The sequence below is a fragment of the Lampetra planeri genome, chromosome 18, assembly GCF_965212315.1.
Source record: "Lampetra planeri chromosome 18, kcLamPlan1.2.h2, whole genome shotgun sequence".
NCBI classification, from domain to species: domain Eukaryota; kingdom Metazoa; phylum Chordata; class Hyperoartia; order Petromyzontiformes; family Petromyzontidae; genus Lampetra; species Lampetra planeri.
Window position 1 is genome coordinate 672,229 of NC_136124.1, and position 19,843 is coordinate 692,071.

General features: G+C 43.9%; 1 long non-coding RNA gene across 3 annotated transcripts; it reads right to left on the minus strand.

Annotated features, from left to right (window-relative positions):
- Positions 1-1,186: 1,186 nt before the first annotated feature.
- LOC144723441 (uncharacterized) lies at positions 1,187-18,485 on the minus strand. Of its 3 annotated transcripts, none has more exons than XR_013586185.1 (4): positions 18,363-18,485; positions 17,779-17,873; positions 12,199-12,272; positions 1,187-7,353 (listed from the first exon to the last, which is right to left on the minus strand). It is a non-coding gene; the product is annotated as an uncharacterized LOC144723441 (long non-coding RNA). The 3 variants fall into 3 exon arrangements; XR_013586184.1 differs by having other exon boundaries at positions 12,199-12,301; XR_013586186.1 differs by lacking the exon at positions 12,199-12,272.
- Positions 18,486-19,843: the final 1,358 nt, after the last annotated feature.

The window sequence follows — 19,843 nt, forward strand, 5'->3', positions numbered from 1 at the left end:
GTGTCTCCTTACATCCTGATTTGCAGCTGTTCCACAAATGTGTAAACATTCCCACGATTCATACAGTTTTCATAATATTTGAAGATTAATTTTTTTCCAAAAAAATCTCGCTTACTACCATAGTGAGCGACTTCTTATTTATTAAGAGCACGCTGGGCGACACATTGTGTAACGCAGCTACGCACAGGCGATCCTAACACTCACAGCTCCATCGCCGGCATACAACTACGCAGCTGTCCGACTAGCGTAGTGACAGGAGAGGGCCTTGCAGCAGATCAGCCACGTGGTCGGAGAACGAAGAGACGACGACGACGAGCAGCGACGCAGCCAGGACTCCAAACAGCCCCGAACCTCGGTGCTGTTCGGTCCCCCTTATATCCGCCCCGGCGCGGCCAAGCTCCACCTCTGGCCACGCCCCCTTCCAGAACCCTCGAGCCGGTTCCCGGAGCTTCTCGACTGACTCCGCCTTTCACCTTTCCCCAGATACGCCCCCCTTGTAATGAGGCATTGCGCAATGCAGCCATCACCGCAATTACCGCTCCCGGCCGAGAGGTGTCACCCTGCCATTACACTACTTTACACCCTCAAAGAACGAAAATAAAGAACTTCTTTACGCTTTGCCAAATTGCCGTTGTGTAAGGGTGCTGCCGTGTTGTGATCATGTGACAACAATTGGAAACAAATAATTGTACATTTAGTACCTTGGAGTAAGCTGCTGTAGTCTGCGCTCCTTCAACAGACAAATGGCAAAACTACCGTATTTTCCCGCATATGGCCTGCATACGCATATAACCCACAGATGCATATACACCGCAAAAATAGAGTTTTGTGTAAAACAAATTTAAGATCGCCCGCAAATCCATATACCCCGCATGCATTTATATCTTTAACGTCGTTACCGCAGCTTAATTCCATCATATTAATACGAAGTTTACATTGTAATACATTCCACTATCATTGTTAACATTAAAATCAGAATGTGCACAAAGAAAACTAACTAACCGGAAACGAATGAACTTAAAACAGTAAATAAGTAACAAAGGTAAATATCCAATAAATAAGTAACATAACTGGTAGATAAGTAAGTACAGTTTTAGCACTGGCAGATTGCGCACTGCGCAGACAATAGCGGCACTACGGTAACGCCGTTGCCTCGCCCCCCACCTCTCTCCCCCCAGTTCTCCCGTCGCCAATAAACAAAGTGCGCCCACTGCAAATATTGTCGTTTAATTGTACAAACAATCCGAATAATTAAAAACGTGATAACATGTGCAATTTTAGTGTGAGTGGTTATTCAGCAGTGCTTTAGTGAAAGGTAAGTGTTGCATAGTGGATAGTCCGACCATTAAAACATTAAACGAGTTATGACGTCACACGTGTAAAATATTGTTGGGATAGCCCGCACCTCCATATACCCCGCAGGGTCTTGTTTTGTTTGTAACAAGTGGTATACTCCGCGGGTTATATGCGGGAAAATACGATACACTATCTCCTGATGTCTGTCGTGGCAATCAGAACTCGCCATTGGCATTGAGTTCCTCAACATATTGCCATACACCAGAATACAATAGAATATCGCATTTACAAGGCGTTTTTTACTAAAATGTACATAATTGAACTACTCTTACGAGTAAACATACAGGAATAGAAATTACCTATTACAGAGTAGATTATGCATGTTAATCACTTAATAGTGATCATCCAATTAATTGAGCCCTTATCAACCAATAATACCATATCATTCTTCAACAGCACTAGTCCTGTCACCAAAATCTACCACTATCTCTCCTCTGCTTGAGATTTCCGCTTACAGAGTTTGCAAGATCTGTTGCAAAATATAAATCAAATTGAAAAACTCTGGACTAAAAACACCTACCCCATCAGTGACAAGCAGTAAAGTAATTACGTGTGAAGACCTCCCAAAAATGGAGGCCGAAATGGCAAATTACAATCTAAGCATATTAACAATTCAAGTAACACGTGCACGGGTTCTTAATTCAATCATTATGGTCACAGTGAAATTATTTATCATGCATCAGCGTGCAATATTTAACACTGGCCATATGACGAGGAGAGTCCTATCGCACACAAAATATGAAGGTTAATCTGAACTCTCCACAGCAGGGTACTAGAGAGAAGACGTGCACAATTTATGTTACTCTATTCATGATGTATCAACCTGCATGCGGGCGTCAACATGTAAGTGCTCGAAGCACCAGGAGTATTTTAAACACCATAAATACGACTGTGGCATAAATCGCACGACGTGCATGATATTCAACTTCACATCGACTTTCTTTAGCGAAGTATATATATTTAAAATTTCGTCGCTGGACAGTGGGGTGGGGGTGCATTTGGCTGATGTTTCCGAGCAGAGATTGTGCCAGTGTATGGCAGTGGGGGTAAACTCGGGTCCGCTATCACAAGTATACACTGGCTAGTTCCGCACTAATCCATTCACGTGATGATTACCAGGCTGCCCAAGCACTCTCGCTGCCATTAGGCAAATCTAAAGCCAACACTGGCCCAACGTACAGTAATTACAGCAGATGGCTTTCTAATTCCTAAGCAAACAATGTCCTGGGACCAAGGGTATGATGGCGAGCTGCAGGATAGAGCAGTGGGTCACAGACGGCCTTTTTTTCTACAACGCTGAAGTCGACAGCCATGTACCTCGACCCTGGCTCATCAGCTTGCTCGACAGTGAGTCTTGATGAGCCGATAGCCTTTGTGTACAAATACATCCCTGTTTTCAATCCACTGCTGGATGAGGGACCCTCCCCACACCATGCGGATTGTGGGGGTTATTTGACCATACTTCACCGCGTTTTGGTTCAGTGCGGGATTTATTAAAGCGGTGGGATTTTACAGTACAGTACAAGAATGGATTTGGCTTCACTGCTCCTCTGCTGCCCAGCACGGTCCCTTTCCTTGTCTTGTGAGTCGTACCTCCTGCCAGTTTCATTCACATAACCCTGCGCCACACCTGCAGCCACGGGTACATGGCAAAGGTACAAAGGTACAGCCATCGCAATTGCTTGCTCACGTGATTGTCGGTGGACGCGCCTCTACTCGGGGGAGCTCTCGAGAGCCCCTCCAGAGAGCCCTTGGCCTACTCTTACACACTGGCCAGGCGTCTTGGAAGAGGCTGGAGTACACCCACACGTCACGTGTCACCCCACCACCACAAGTCACCTACCACTGATCGACTTGCCGTGGAGCCAGGTAACCCTGTCCAAAAGATATCTGGCAAGTGAACTACTGCACCTGGCAAAGGACAGTGATGGGACAGGGCAAAATCGGAGGGGTGACAGCCAAGGCATAAGCGGTACCGTCACTACCACTGTGGTTAAAGGATGGATACGTACGGTGTGAAAAAAGTTCAACATACGTACAGAGTTGATAAGGATAGGTGAACTACTCTCGGCCGCTATATCTTACTTAACTTATGGAACTATGAAGCAAATGTTATTTTGATTGGGTTGCAATTGACTGATGAGGAAATTATATCATAGAACACAGAAAGGTTGACGATTGGTATTTCACAAATAGCATCCCTTACAACAAAAATGTAAGCGTCTAAAAACTTGCATTTTATGCAGACCTCTATAGAAAAAAATGGCCGTAGCCCAGGAATAAGACCATTTCTTCTATGCAGATGAAGTTCCAAATGTCACATTTGAACAAATCAAACACTACTCTTTACAGGATGAAAAAAGGGAAAACTCCTGAGCCAGATGGTATAAATGTGGCCATCGCCACATGAAGTGGGACTAGACTTGTAAGCTAATTAAACTCATTTTGAGAACCATACACCCATTAACCTCTTGCTGCGCATGTAGACATTGTTCACGAAGATCATTGGGAACATAACCAACCGCGGGGGCGAGCAGGATTGAGGAAAACATTTCTCTAACATGGACCACGCACATGCTATTAATGTATTTTGGGTAAACACCAAATGCATTTAAATAACCAAAGTTCCTCGCCTTTGGTAGATTATACACAAGCATTTGGCTCATCCAATGAATGCAATCCCTAACTAAGCAGAACAGCCGTGCTAAGATTACACGAAGAAAGTACTAAATGCTCGTTAATTGCGAACCCAACAAAGTTGTTTGCCAAAGTTTTCACAGCAACACAAGATGTTTTCCAAAACTTAGATTGGAGAAAGGACTAAATGTTTGAGGCACAAAGCATTAACCATCTCAGATTGTCTGACAAAATGTCCATAATGACGTGCAACAGGAATTAACTGCAGGTAATGCTCAAAAAACTTTATACAGAAGGCTGCAAAGTTGGGCTCAAGATAAATTCCAGTAGAATAAGTTCTACAAGCAATTGGAGATATCTGTTGAAGGGACACACCTAGCAAATACATGAGAGAATGTGTACCGAGGGCAACCATTGAAGGCAGACTGACATTTAAATGATTAAATAAATAGCAGAACGAGAGCAGGTTGGAGTGCTTTTGGTCGTGAATAGTAACACACCGATGTGTCTAAAGTAGAACGTTTATTTCTCAGAATCAATAACTACTACGTGCTATGACACATAGTTCAGAAACAGTCACTCGTGCAAAAAATTTAACAAAAACTGAAAAGTGCACAAAAAAGTGTGGAGAGATGCGCGTCTGGATAAACATTGAGAGACAAAGAGGAACACGTGGAATTCAAGAACAAATCCAGGTTAATGTCATCATTGAAACTGTGAATTAGAGTAGGTGGGTTGGGGCAGGACACGATTGCTAGAAGGGATGGTGGCCAATGTTCAAGAATAATGATGGAGTGGCAGCCACTCAATGGAACGCTTCTAACAGGACATTATCCAAGGAGATGGAGTGATGAAATCAGCTCATGTGCAGGAGCTAGTCGAATTATTACTCCGCAGGATCACGACAGATGGCGGCAGCATGGGGTGGCCTTAATCCAGCAGTGGATTAACAGTTGCTGATGATAATGATTGCATATGTTAGTGCCAGTGTTATGTACATAACATTTGGCTGTGTGGTTGCTTTTGCACGCACATGATAGCACATGTTTTACAGACTCACGCTGGAGGCCGGACTATGGTGTACAACTCCGACTGCCCCTCCAGGGACTCCTTGATCCAACCCTGACCCCCAACAATCATGGTCCACACAATGATGCTGTTTTTCCACCAAAGTGCACACTTATTGCATTTGATGCACAGCCTACCAGGCCAAGCTGTACTGCCGAGAGAAAGTGACATGGGCCATATCTCATTTCAAAGCAATACAAAACATTATTTGGCCAGGCCAAATTTCCCCATCCAGATTAATTGTTAATAAACAAGTTTTTCCTACAGGGAGGAAAACATTCCTTTAAGACAGAAGTTGTGCATCTGAGTGAGTGTGAGAGAATAAATATGCATTATGAATTGCATTCTTATTATTTATCACTTAGCGCAGGGGTGGAGTGATGGCGCCACAATACTGACAACCTGAGTTTGATTCCCGCCCCATGGCTGACATCAATGTGGATCGATGTGTGCATCGGCCCCAGGTCTCCCCACTCCCACCTCCCCCAGCGTGGTGAAGCGTGGCCAGACAAGACCAATGACCAACAATGAATGGGGAAATCGTCTTCCGCACCTCCGATTAGCACGGTTGGCTACGTACGGTGTGAACAAGTTCAACTAAAGTACATTCAGCAGTGGATTTAATAAAGAGCTGGAAGCTGTTATTATGTTATTATATTTATAGCAATATGTATATCAAAGTTATAAATCCCAGTGCTATGCAGAGCCCTTATTTATGATGTAGCATTGTTATTATAACGGTTCAGAACAACTTCGATTCCTCAGTAAAAGTGTCTCACCATACCTTCTTGGTATTTAATTCCCTGAAATGTATTGTTCACTTTGTGGGCATTGAAGTTCTGAACACGTTAACCTAAGTCCGTTTAAATAAGTATCTGCTTAAACATCTTACTCACATTCATGGACAAATTATAGAGTCCTCATGAGCACAAAGATCACTCAAACTTGTGTGTGCATGTGCTTTCCCCCCGCCAACGTGAAATAAAGAAAACGGTCCAAGTTCTTGAGCATCAGCAGACATTGATAGTTTCCAAAGATTGCTGAAATCTCGAGCTTTAAATCTCAGGCTTTTAGGTTCAACGTCATTTCCAAGAGAGTGTGTGAATCGTCTTAAATGCAGTAGCCAAACATTTTTTTTATCTGCAAAGATCACATCAATTAAAGCCCTTAGCCTTAATGATCTTAATGGTGTAAAATTGGAGCTAAGAGCAAATAAATATTTATCCATGTGCAACAGCATGAGTGCCAAAAGTTGCCTGCGAAAATGACAGCTGTTCCCAAGTCTTATTATCACCCCTGGATCACTAACCTACCAAAACAAGCAAATGAAAACTTTATTTTAAATGTTTTAAACATGCGTCAACATTACAGACTCTTGCAATGGCCAGTTTCAAAAGCTAACATTCCAAATTGACAGTTTAGCCACATTGTCGAGAGGTAGCCAGCCACACGTTGAACGGACAATGAACGCATCATCCACACAAAAAAATAATCATCGCCCGGATGCAACAGCAACAGCGTGTGAGCGCCGTCAAGCGATTCACAAAGTTAACAGCTTAAGTTGATCCCAAATGCGGACAGCACACAGGCCAGAGGTCAGCCGATCAGCTGTTATTAATTGTGAAGAACAGCCTACATCTGGTATTTGTTCTGTGTACTTGTTTGGGTTGAGGCAAAAGCCAATGCCCCTGGCTAAAACCTATTAAAGCGTCTACATGTGGCACTCGCATTAGCGGAGTGTGCACGAGTGAGTGGAGGTGGCAGACACCATTGAATCTATTGGAGGATTGCAGGGGTCTCTTGGAAAATCAGATTCCTCTGAGGCCAGAGTTGCAGTAAAGGCCGACATAATGTCGTGGGACTGTGAGATGTAATCCTCTGGCTGACTCTGCAGGATGGATATGTGCGAGTGCCCCATGAAGTGCTGTCAGTGATAGCAATGCCATCAATAACATTATTATTTATCTTTCTGAGCTCTTCTCTCATTCACTTAATCAGTTACTGCTATGAAACAACAACACAAATGATTAACTATCATATGTAGAGCAAGTTTGTCCATGAAGTCAGTTATCATCATCACCATTCACTGTGCATCCTCTTGCTGAATGAAGGTCTCCCGACCCTGTGACCACGTCCATGGTCGACAATGCCAACAGTCCGTCAAACCCCAGTGATCGCGCCATCGTCACGGTGACCGTCAGCTCTCACATGCTCTCTCCTCTGGCTGCGATTCCATCAACAGCCGAGTGCCTTGTCCATCTTCGTGGTCCCTTTGATGGTCATCCTTGCACTCTGGCAAATAAATAAACAGTGCAACTTAATTTGACTTGAGCTAACTCTTTGGCGATGCTGTATTGGCAGTGGTGCACAAGCACAAACAAGAACACATCTCAACACATTCGTCAATAACACCGTGGCCTTAAAAGGAAAAGTAAGGGGCTCTCTTTGTGCAGTGGAGATGGGCCAGTGCCTGAAATGCCACCGATGATGTAATTTGTCTCATTGACGAATTTGTAAATTTATTTTGTTGTTGTTGTTAAATTGACTCAGCCTTTGCTGGGCAAGCCCACTTACTCTTCTTGGCCGTCAATATGATTTGCATTTGTCCCCTGGCCCACGTTATCGTCGTCGTGCCACGCGGCGTCATTCCTCGTGTGTATCTTTTCCCGCGACTCTGTGCCCTTCTCAGATTTGTTTCACTCCTCTGTCATTGATGATGATCCATGACATAGTTGACAGTGCTCACTGACCGAAAACTTTTGGCCTCACACACGTTGATATCCTGCTTTTAAAATGATCACTTTCAAGCTTCACAAAAGCACTCCCTTCTCTTGCTAGATTGTGTCTTCAATTCATCGTTTCCATCCCCAATCTGCCATCAACAAATGCCCCGGGTGTGAGTATTATATACTGCGTTTTAGCAGTTGTGTCCTTGCCCAAATAATGATTGTATTTTCATTAGCAAACGTGCTATTTATTTACATTTGTTTTGCTCATAGTGAGGTTGAGGTCAATTTGCAGCACGAGATTGTGAAGTTGTCCAATCATTCACTACTCTAGTTCGTTCACGTTGGTTGTTGTAATGAGGCCAGTAAAATGGGTGAAAACAAATATTTTTGGGGGAAAAGTAATTGAATCGTTGGTAGATTTGTTTCAATTAATATTATTGATACAATTCAACATCACGCCACTTTGAAGTAAAGATGTTGGAGGACGCCTGGTACGTTCATCAGCTTGCCTGTAAATGTGAGCGTGTTTTTGCGTGAAAGTGCGTCATGTGAATAATTTTTAGGAAAAAAATGTAAATCCGAATGACATCAGAAGTGTGTTTGAATAATAGGGCCATGCAGGGACACCTGCTCAACGTAGTGTTTACTGACCTAGGCTAAAGGTCAAATTTAGCTGGGAAAATGTATTTTAAAAAATTACTCTGAAATAAACATCCTAAGACCACATGACGTGAGCTCTGCAATGACAGCCAGAGATTGCATGTCCAGGAGCGTGATAATGGTGACGTCTGAGAATTCTCTTTGAACAGTTGTGCTCAAGCACACGAACATTCTCTGAAATTACTTTATAGGCAGTTGGAGAAAGTGCCGTTACAGCCAGTTAAGGCCAGCACGGCGCCCGAGAGGGTCGTGTGTTGAGCACCACGCCCAGTCGCCTTTGCATTGTTTTTGATAGTGCCCCATACGCCAGGGCGTCTCAGAACACTTTACATCACGACTCAGCACCTAGCCTCCGCAAAGGGAATTAGTCTGCCAGTCAGGACCGCTGCATGCTATGTGTAAATCCAATTGAGTAATTTGCGGTGTAATTTTCGAATTTGGCAAATTTGGACCCTGACGCCGGCACATAATGAATGGCCTTACTCTTGTGAATGACGTCAGGGAATCTTTAACGTCCACTGCGAAGCGGACGGCTCGTCGTAGTATTGCTACGGCTATTACACCCGCAGTTATAATTATGGCGGCCGGTGGATTCGAACCGTGAACTTCCGCAGCAAGCGGTGAGCGTGCTAAGGCCACGTCGCCGGCCAATCAAGGTTGAGTTCATCTAGGAGAGACCCAAGACACGTTCTGACACCGCTTGCTACTGTTGTTAACTGCGATTGGGAATTGAACTTAAGTCATCAAGTTTGTATCACAGTTTTGCTAAGCACTGTTAAACCCTTTAGTTTCCAACTCAGAGTCCATTTAGCAATCACAATAATGGTCCAACAGTAGTGACTTTTCAAATGTTTTTGTTTTAACAAGCCACGACTCGCATGCCACAGCTAATGATGCCGGTGATGTCACCACGCCTCCTCGTCTATCACCTCCCGTCCAGCAGCGCATGCGGGAAGAAATCTCAGACGTTTTTCTCCCCCAACTATTTCATGTCATTCAATTAGCCGAGTAATGGAACCGATAATTGGAAGCGTAAGCGATTAATTATATAAATGAGATATCCCAGCTCGACCTAAATTTATGAGAGTAGAGTAAAGATGTACAGATGCTTTAGCTAAAACAGGGCAAACTTTCTGCATGCCGACAAAGTGTCCCCAAGAATGGAATTCCAGAGCACTCAGTACCAGTCGAGAGAAACATGATAATCATGTACTCCGGACATGTAACTGCTTCAGTGAACCATGCTGAAACTATTATAATTTCTACCATTCAATTTAAAAACATGGCGATGGATGGTAGTGGAGTATTTCTGAAGATGCCTCCCCAGGTTATAAAGTTAAAGGTATTTGCTTAAAGTGATTACATGGATACATTTTGAAGCACAGCTCTATTAAGCTGAGAATGAAAATCCCACTTTGGGCCAATGCCAAGTCCAGCTCTAATTGGCTTTCATTCCCACAGAGGGGCCATCAAGTTGGGGAAAAAATCTTTTCACAATCATTGCCAGGCTGGCTTCATGATATAAGAAAATTGTGTGCATGCCACATATACACTCCAATGCACAGTGTACACATACGCATCAGTGTACATTGCATGAAGTTCAGTGCCGCTACTACATTTGACAAATGCTTGTTACTCGGAATATAAGCCATGCCTTGGTTTTTTACGCTTTTAAACTAAGGTTGAAAGCGTTTATCCATTATCTCTGTCTGTCTGTAACAGGGAAATGGGGGCATAATAACTCCCGTAAACGTGCTCCAGTCCTATGAAAACTTTAGTATAACATTGTGTTGCTTTCACAGACAAACCCATATGGAAACTGGTCAAATCAGTCTAAGGTTTGCCCTTACCTTAGAGGAACAGGTCAGCGATAAAAGTATCTGCCTCAGGATCCCGGACCTGCAGGTCAAGGCACGTGACCCCAGTCGGAGCCACGACCAGAGCCCCGTAGGCTCAGAACGACCTACAGGTAAACTGAATTCCTGTGTGCTTGGCATGGTTGCTGCCGTTATTGCTTCAGAGGACAAACGCATGTTGGAAAGCGTTACAGAATCCATGCATGTGCACAATTTGTCTTCATTGCTTACTACACACGTGAGTATAGACTGTCTATGTGTGTGGGCACCCCGAGTTCGATTCCCGTTCACGGCCAACACCAGTGGCGATTGTCTGAGCCGGTCCTAGGCCTCTCCTAGGTCAACTCAGCCTCAACTGAGTACCTGGTGCGGTGTGTTAACACTGCCACTAGGGAGACAAAGGCATGCTCGCCAACAGCACTCGCCCCTACAGTTTGTGCAGGCTATACGTGGGATGTTTTTCTTGGTCTACATATATAACTATACACACAGACACATATAGAGAATCCGCAATATATCGTTCCCGAGTCTCATTCAATGTCTTCAGCATTGTTTTACTGGCAAGGAAATGAATATATTTATTAATTCAAACAACTTTTCTCCAAATTATATATTGGGACTTGCTCAGGGTTCTGACGTCCGGCATAAAGAACCGCAGAGCAAACCGAGAGCAGGGATCACACGGTGCAGGGCAGAGCCATCACTCATCAGCAAAGTGGTAATGGGATCATATTGTTGCAGAGTTTCTGCAGCACGTCGCATGGCAACGGGCGTACACACCGAGCTCCACGCTACGCAGGGTTGCCCCAGCACGTGGTGTATCCCCACTCTGTTACACGTCACTGACGATGGCAGTGACGAATGTGTGCCCATCTGCTCACCGAACTCCCCTACCTGAGCATAGCGGCTCATCGTGCACCGATTTGCGGCATTGTTATGGTATTAATAAATAACCGCAGTGTCGTTGTGTCCCGTTCTGCATCGCCACAGCAGAATAGAGGGAGTATTAGTCTGTTGGCCTTCAAGACTCGTGTTAACCTCGGAATGCGTTCAAGCAAGCAATTTCTAGAATCATTCCAGGCATGGTATTGCTGGTGAGAGCCCAAAATTCAAACCCCGTCAAGAGATTTCTTGCTTGGGCAAATGCTGCTGTCATTTTCTCTTATTGTTGCTCTAACTTCTAAAACATATATAACATTCAAAATGTAGTTCTGAGTTCATGCATGGCTGGCTCTGTGTGTCTCTGTGGACGTTTTCTTTGCCAATAAGTCCCTCTCTAACTTAAGGTTTCATAAGTCCTTCCCTGAGCCCGGTTCTTCTTTTCAAATTAAAAAATCTTACTTTCATACGGTGGCTTTCACGACCATTACCAATATTCATAATTGTGTTGTGGGGTTAGGTCGTCGTGTACATAAATGTGTCGTCCACCCTTCTCCACCCGACAAAGCCAATTGCTAACGAAACAGAACTTCGTATTTTAGCAGGTAAGGCCCACTGAGCTACACAGCTCTATTTCAGAAGCGACCTGGCCACAAATGATAGGTCAACAAAGTGGCTTATCACGTGGAAATGTGTAGCAGCCAAACACTCGCATCGCATGTTTCCAAATGTGGAGGGAAAACCGGAGGACCTGGAGAAAAATCCACACGACCGCGAGGAGAGCACGCAAACTCCAAACACACAGCAGGCGTTAGGGTCGGGATCAACCCCACGACCTCCTGCATATCAGGCAAGGGAGATAACATCTCGCCAACAGTTATTGACGACACAAATGCATCATTACACCCCTACTAAGAATCACTTGAGCAAGCAGACACTATGACAGTTTTGACTTTACCTTACAAGTTGGTCGTAATCACTCCCCAATTTAAAAAGAAAAACGTTGTTCTCACATATTTCACTGTGGGGGGGTGGGGGGAGGTGTCCGTGGGTAGCAAGACGCTCTCGCCATCAGCCGCAGCATCTCCTGCACACAGAGCCGGAGAGGAAGAGGCACTGGACACGGAGAAGTCAAAAGATGCAAGACCAAGTCACACAAAGCAGCGACGTCTCACTTGTCAAGACGCAAGACCAAGTCACACAAAGCAGCGACGTCTCACTTGTCAAGACGCAAGACAATTCACACAAAGTAGCGACGTGTCACTTGACAAGACACAAGACAATTCACACAAAGTAGCGACGTGTCACTTGACAAGATGCAAGACAATTCACACAAAGCAGCGATGTCTCACTTGTCAAGACGCAAGACAAAGTCACACAAAGTAGCGATGTGTCACTTGTCAAGACACAAGACAATTCACACAAAGTAGCGACGTGTCACTTGACAAGATGCAAGACAAAGTCACACAAAGTAGCGACGTGTCACTTGACAAGACGCAAGACAATTCACACAAAGTAGCGACGTGTCACTTGACAAGACACAAGACAAAGTCACACAAAGTAGCGACGTGTCACTTGACAAGACACAAGACAATTCACACAAAGTAGCGACGTGTCACTTGACAAGACACAAGACCAAGTCACACAAAGTAGCGACGTGTCACTTGACAAGATGCAAGACAAAGTCACACAAAGTAGCGACGTGTCACTTGACAAGACACAAGACCAAGTCACACAAAGTAGCGACGTGTCACTTGACAAGACACAAGACAAAGTCACACAAAGTAGCGACGTGTCACTTGACAAGACGCAAGACAATTCACACAAAGTAGCGACGTGTCACTTGACAAGACACAAGACAAAGTCACACAAAGTAGTGACGTGTCACTTGACAAGACGCAAGACAATTCACACAAAGTAGCGACGTGTCACTTGACAAGACACAAGACAAAGTCACACAAAGTAGCGACGTGTCACTTGACAAGACGCAAGACAATTCACACAAAGTAGCGACGTGTCACTTGACAAGACACAAGACAAAGTCACACAAAGTAGCGACGTGTCACTTGACAAGACACAAGACAATTCACACAAAGTAGCGACGTGTCACTTGACAAGACACAAGACAAAGTCACACAAAGTAGCGACGTGTCACTTGACAAGACGCAAGACAATTCACACAAAGTAGCGACGTGTCACTTGACAAGACACAAGACAAAGTCACACAAAGTAGCGACGTGTCACTTGACAAGACACAAGACAATTCACACAAAGTAGCGACGTGTCACTTGACAAGACACAAGACAAAGTCACACAAAGTAGCGACGTGTCACTTGACAAGACGCAAGACAATTCACACAAAGTAGCGACGTGTCACTTGACAAGGGTGATGGCAGCCACCGCATCCACGTGTCGCCCAGCAGGAAAGGTTTCACAACGTCTCTTTGTCAACCATTATAGGATTGCGCATTTCTGAATATCACTGCCCGTATTGAAAACAAGTTTAAGTATTGTTTAATATCGCACCCCCCCCCCCCTTTTGATGTGCGTGTTCTATGACGCACACCTTACGACCTTCGGCTGCATCACGGCGGACGGGGTTTTCTTTGCAGGAAAACAAGAATGCCTTGTGCGATAAACAGGCCCTCGCTGGGACGCGGTAAATTGTTCACGTGTAACTCATTAGTGGTGGTTAAGCGCAATACCTGCCACTCTAAGGTGACACTGAACGCTTTGTGTTGTTGGTTATATATTTTTTTCCCCTCATAAACTGCTGCTACTACTACAGCATGACAGGCAAGCCTACGTAGGACTCTGGTCCATGTGAACTTATTAAAAACAAAAGCGGCCTATTCAAAAAACACCCTGCATTTTCTGCCGAGCACATTGCGCAATGTCAACGTTGGACATGAGTTAACCGGGGCTCGCATGTTCGGCAAAGCAGTGAAGTGCTTAAACATGACTAAATCAAAAATGCCAGTGAGCACTTTGCTGCACAAACACTGTTAGGTAGTTGAAGTAAATCAATAAACAAAAATAACTTTCAAACACCAAATAACAATGGCAATGGGAAATCAATGAGATGTATGAAGTGCTGACTGGTAAGACTGAGAGGAAAAGCAACCTAACTGTAGAATGTTTGGCAACTAAAATGACTCTGCGTACAATAAATTAATTTACGATAATGGTTTATACTTTATTGTATGGCGGTGCAAACAAAGTTAAAATCTATTTTTTTTATTTGCTAATAAACGTCATGGACTATAAGGCATACGGTAAAGTCACGTGAATAGAAAATAAAATAAAAATAATACAATTAAATTAAAAATTAAAATAATATCATTGAAAATAATAAAAGCAAAAAACCCACGACGTTTCGATCACAACACAAGCGGTCTTCATCAGTCCACCGTCTCCTCCGTCTTGCACACTGTGTAATTTATTAAGTAAAATAACTAATTATATTTTTTTACCGCCTGGTGACAAATATCACCATCGAGAATTATTCTGCCCATCGCCGCAAGCAATGACCGTGCTAATTTGTTCGTTTATTTATTCATTAATTCATCATATTCCTGGGACCATGAAGCCATGCAAAATGTATGCGGGTCACGACAACCTTCGACACATCGTATCACGGGTCGCCTCACCGAATGTGAGGGTTGCGCACTCATAAATTAGCATGGAAACCCCGGCACGGATGGTGTTAATGGTTAAAATCTACGAGGCGAGTTTGTTTAGCGAGCCTAATTAAAGTAAGGCATGCCATCTCATTTATAATGCGCTCCTGGTGATAGTTCAGGGTCACCACTAAGATGCATGCTCGGCACCAACAACATTTATCTTCATGCTGATTTTCTGGAACTGATATTAAGTGATATTAACATATATTCACATGCAACTTTTAGTTTACTTCTGAGCACAGTGATATTTTTGTTGCTGATAATGAATGGACCCCAAGGGTCCTGAATAATAGCTCTTTGCTCTCAAGAAGGCCCATTGCCTGGAACGTCCATTCATTTAAAGTGTGGTGAGATATTAAGTGCTGTGGTTTCGTCCGCATTTGGCAAAAAAAGTTGTGAATGTGTTTGATCATCATCGTCAACATCATCATTATTACAAGAACGTTTATTTTCCTGACCAACGGTGCTATCATGTGTTATCTTAATACCAATTATTTACCAAAGAGTTCACCAATTGTCAAGACTCATTTCAGGAGGGTCCTACACTGGGATGCTGGTCCATCTCTATTCATAAGTGTTTGGAATGATTGCTTTAAAATCAAGCAGGAGTAGCAGTCGCGCATGGTTCCTGTAATATAGGTACATCATTTGTCATGCCAAGTCAGTTCCAGTGAGGTAGTCACTCGAAACAAACAAAAAACATTTTATAAAAGGGAAATATTCTAAGAAAAGAGAGACGTCAGTTCAACAGCACCCAGCATAGAACACCACCTGGAAATGCAAAGTAAAGCCAATGCCACGCTTACTCCTACTGGATTAGATATACTTTAGTGAGACTTACATCTAATGCGGTGCTCTGTCAGGCACCCAACGGTAGTGTCTGCCAAATACACACTGACAAATGCATCTGGTCTTTAACGATGGATTTCCATGTCAAATAATTAGCAAACGGACAAATGAGCCGGTCAAAGGTTGAGGTTTTTTTTGTTACAGCTTATTAAGACAAAAGCATGCTCACAACGTTGAATTGCCAGGCTTTCTAAGTGGATAGTGTTCATGTTGAATTGTTAGCAGAGGAGGTAAACAAAGTGTATTTACTCTGCTGTGAAGTGCTCTGATAGGGGGGTGGAGGGGGGGCTGTGAGTACCTGAAGATATTTTTTTAGATCAATCGCAGATGTACTCGCTGACCTGTTGCACTCGTTCCAGATCAACGTGGCACCTGTCTCAGACTTCCAAATACAGCGAATGAACTCCGGTCATCCTCGCAGTAGATTTTGGCTAGCCATTGAACAAAGATGGTCACTGCATCGCGCACTTTCAGATGTGCTTCTGCGGCCATCTAGAATGTTCTTCCTTCCGATGCCACTGGAGCTATGCACGATTCAATCTCGATTGAAAACTCATTCCTTGAGAACTGCTTTTTGTGGTTAGTTTGCCGTCCTTGCCCCCAACCCGCTTATTAGCACGGCTGGCTACGTACGATGCGAAATAAGTTCAACATACACACAGAGAGATGGCAGAGGAAACACTTTCTGATGCATTACGACGCAATATAAGTTTATAAACAACGACTAAATAAGGGCCATTAACTAATTACTTCATAAATGCACAATATTTCAAGTTGTAAGTGTGTTACATGGTGGAATAAAAAAAAGGTTTAATTGCATAATTGAAGCAATTTAGCCATGCTCCACCATATCCTAATCTGTGTGGTGTTTTCTTCCTTCCCCAAAGTTCAGGATTACTGCCCCCCCCCCCCCATCCAGCATCACACAGCGATTTAGAACTATTCTGGCACAGACTGTTACCCCCAGACAGCCACTTGGAGGAGCTACTGATTTTACTTGATGCTCTTGTGCATTGCACCAGAGAGTCTAACGATGACGCAAAACATTTTTAATCGGAATAATGTTCATCTGTTTGAGCGTGCAAGGGGACGTTGCCGCCGTGTAGCTGCCAGGGCACGGAACTCGCACTCCAGAGGTAGCCACTTCGATTTGATCTCCTGGCGCAAAAGTTTCAACAATGGGGGCAAGTTGTTGTTGTTTATATATATGTGTGTGTGTCATTTTGTATTGTCATGAAAACAATCCAGAATACAAAGTAGATTTCAAAAAGAGGGGGGAAAAACCACAGATCACGGGTAACAACCTCGATGTGATGCACACTCCAGGTCAGGGATCCATGGAGGGCGTGGGGGCAGGCAGGTTTCTCCAGTCCCCTGGGCCACTTGCCAGCTAGCGGTCTCAGTGGATGCACCGCAGTGATGCGATTGGCAGGGCGGCGTTCGGTGGAGTAGAACAATGGGAACTCCCGCCTCTGCCAAGACGTTTGGCCAACGCCAAGACGTTTGGCCAACGCAGAAGAGTAGGCCAAAGTGCCCTCTAGAGGGGACCACTATAGAGTTCAATGTTTACGTGTCTTTAATGCGACGTGCACTGTAAATGGCAAGATTTGGTGATGCAGATAAAGATTACCAGATGGATGCAGGAATTTAACTTCTGCCTGGATACATTGGCTGACTGCAAAATGTCCTGAATAATGAGTCTACGTGCGGTGCGAAAGAAGTTCCACATACACACGTACAACGTCAAGAACAATCACAACGATACAAAATCAACAGAGTGATACACTGCCTTGTGGGCAGCAGAGGGCAGGACATGACAATCCATTGCTGTACTGTACTTGCGCTCACGCATCTATGCTACCCACCACCAACCAACACAGACCAGCATGGTAAAATATTGTCAAATAAGCCCACACAATGGCGCACAGCACCGGGTGAGGCCGCCATCTTGCACTGGACTGACACAAGAGCCGCCCAGGTCTCTTCTCGCTCGAGTATGCCTTATTGGGCCATTGGTGAAACCACATCTGCCCCTTTTTCCTTTGAATTAAAAGCACCTACCTTCACTGTTACTTCTGCACTGGTTGCTTCATCCGGCTAGATTGGTCGATTAGTTGGTTGTCCCATTAAGGAAAACGATGGTTGGCACGGTGAGCCTAACGGATGGAAAGAGAGAGAAAAAAAGCAATGCCGTATTGTGATTTCTAAACAAGAACAATGGAGGCTTAAAATGCATTGTCCATGTAAGTATGCGCATCTCAATATTTCATGGATTAAAAAACACACAACTAAACATATCGTAGGCACATTGTGTGTATGTGTGGGTGTAAAATTCCACAACTAACATCGTGTGCCATTTCACGTTACTACAATCACACGGGGTGGTGTGTTTCGACAATCTCACAGTATGGGAGACGTTGACACAAAAAAACTTTGATTTTCCAGAGCAGATGTTTCTTTGTTGTCGTTGCAACCATTAACTTTCAGCATGTACGGAATCTCACATACAGTAATTGTACTACTCAGTTCGCAAACCAGCAACGCACTCAACAGATGTGCGGAAAGCTTGTTTTACACTTTACAATCGCATGAATATCGATGGTAATTGTGAGAGGATGTCCTATTGCTGGCTCTCACGGATTTACCATTCCCCGTTGATGTTTCACTGCGACTCTTCCACACCCAGCCAGCGTGGACCGCAACAGCTCGGGGTGGAACACTTCACCTCCCTGGCAATGTGGTGGTCAAGTGTCGCGATTCAGCAAGCCTTTTTGTCCCAAAAGTGCAATGACAATAGCGGCCTCTTGTGGCTGAAAGAATGATTTCAGACATGCGATTCGATGCATGCATAGTAAGATATTAATCGATTAATCAATACATTGTTAGCGATAACCCCACCTGAATATAAATGACGCAAGGGTTTAGTCGAAACATTTTCCCTCCAGTAGCTATACGATGCATTTTCATGTTGTGTCACAATGTTGTTTGACATTATGCCTCACGTTTTGCTCCACGTGCTGGGACATTCGTCAGGAACCGAACAGAGCAGCTGGAAATCTCAACTGATGTAACAACTATTCAGCACGACCGCCACAACCTATGCAGTCAACAATCCCTTCCTGCACAACAGCTTTGGTGTTGTTGAGTGTTTGGTTGTTATTGCGCGCTCAAGGACAATCAATATTTAAATAAACCATGATTACAGAGGATCTGCATTTATTTATAATGGAAACATTTCGTTTCTGTTCCCCCCCTTCTACTGTCTGCGTCTCATTTTCCAGACATATTAGCGAGAGTGGCAATAGTTATATTCATTTTGGTAATCAAATGGACTATACAGAGCAGAGCTAAATATAGTAAGCGGGGAAATCATTGATTTTAAAAAATGTGCGGTAAAAGCAAAGTATATTAATACTTTGCTCATAATTACCGCCTGTTTAATCTGACAAAGCCTATCATATCTCTTATTGGTCAGGACATTTATTATAATTTATTGAACATCACTTCGTGGAAGTCGGGGGTGCTTTTCTTAGAGACAGACCAGGGACTGCCGCAGGGACAAATGCGGCAGGTTTTCAGCAGTGATGTTGTTTGGCTCTCCAATGTGTTTTCGGTTGTACTTCGTGGGTATGATGTCTGCAGGTTCACTCCACATGCTGGGAGGTTCTTGCGGCAACAGCAAGGTACATTGAAATGGACATTTGTACCGAATTACAGGCGGTACAATAAAAAAAAATCGAGATGTTTCATTACTTGAAAATGTTTCATGCCAATCCATGCCCAATCTATGCTCCTCTACAAACCCGACATTTTGCATTAAACTTTGAAAGACATCGCTAAGATATGTTGCTCACACATTAGTATCCTAGTCCAACAGTCTAACATGCAACAAACACTGACGATAAGCGAGGCTTCCTGCAGTTAGAATGGAGCAGACTGCGGACATCGCCACACGTGTGCCCTTTCTTCTACAAGAACTGAGAGCTTTCTTGAATAGCCGGATCGAGCACGGGCCACGTTAAATGCAAGTAAATATACCCGACGAGGAAAACATCCTGTAGCAGCCAAAATTATAGAAAACACAATCACTTCATTGATTGCAGTATACTCTTAACGAAATAAGCTA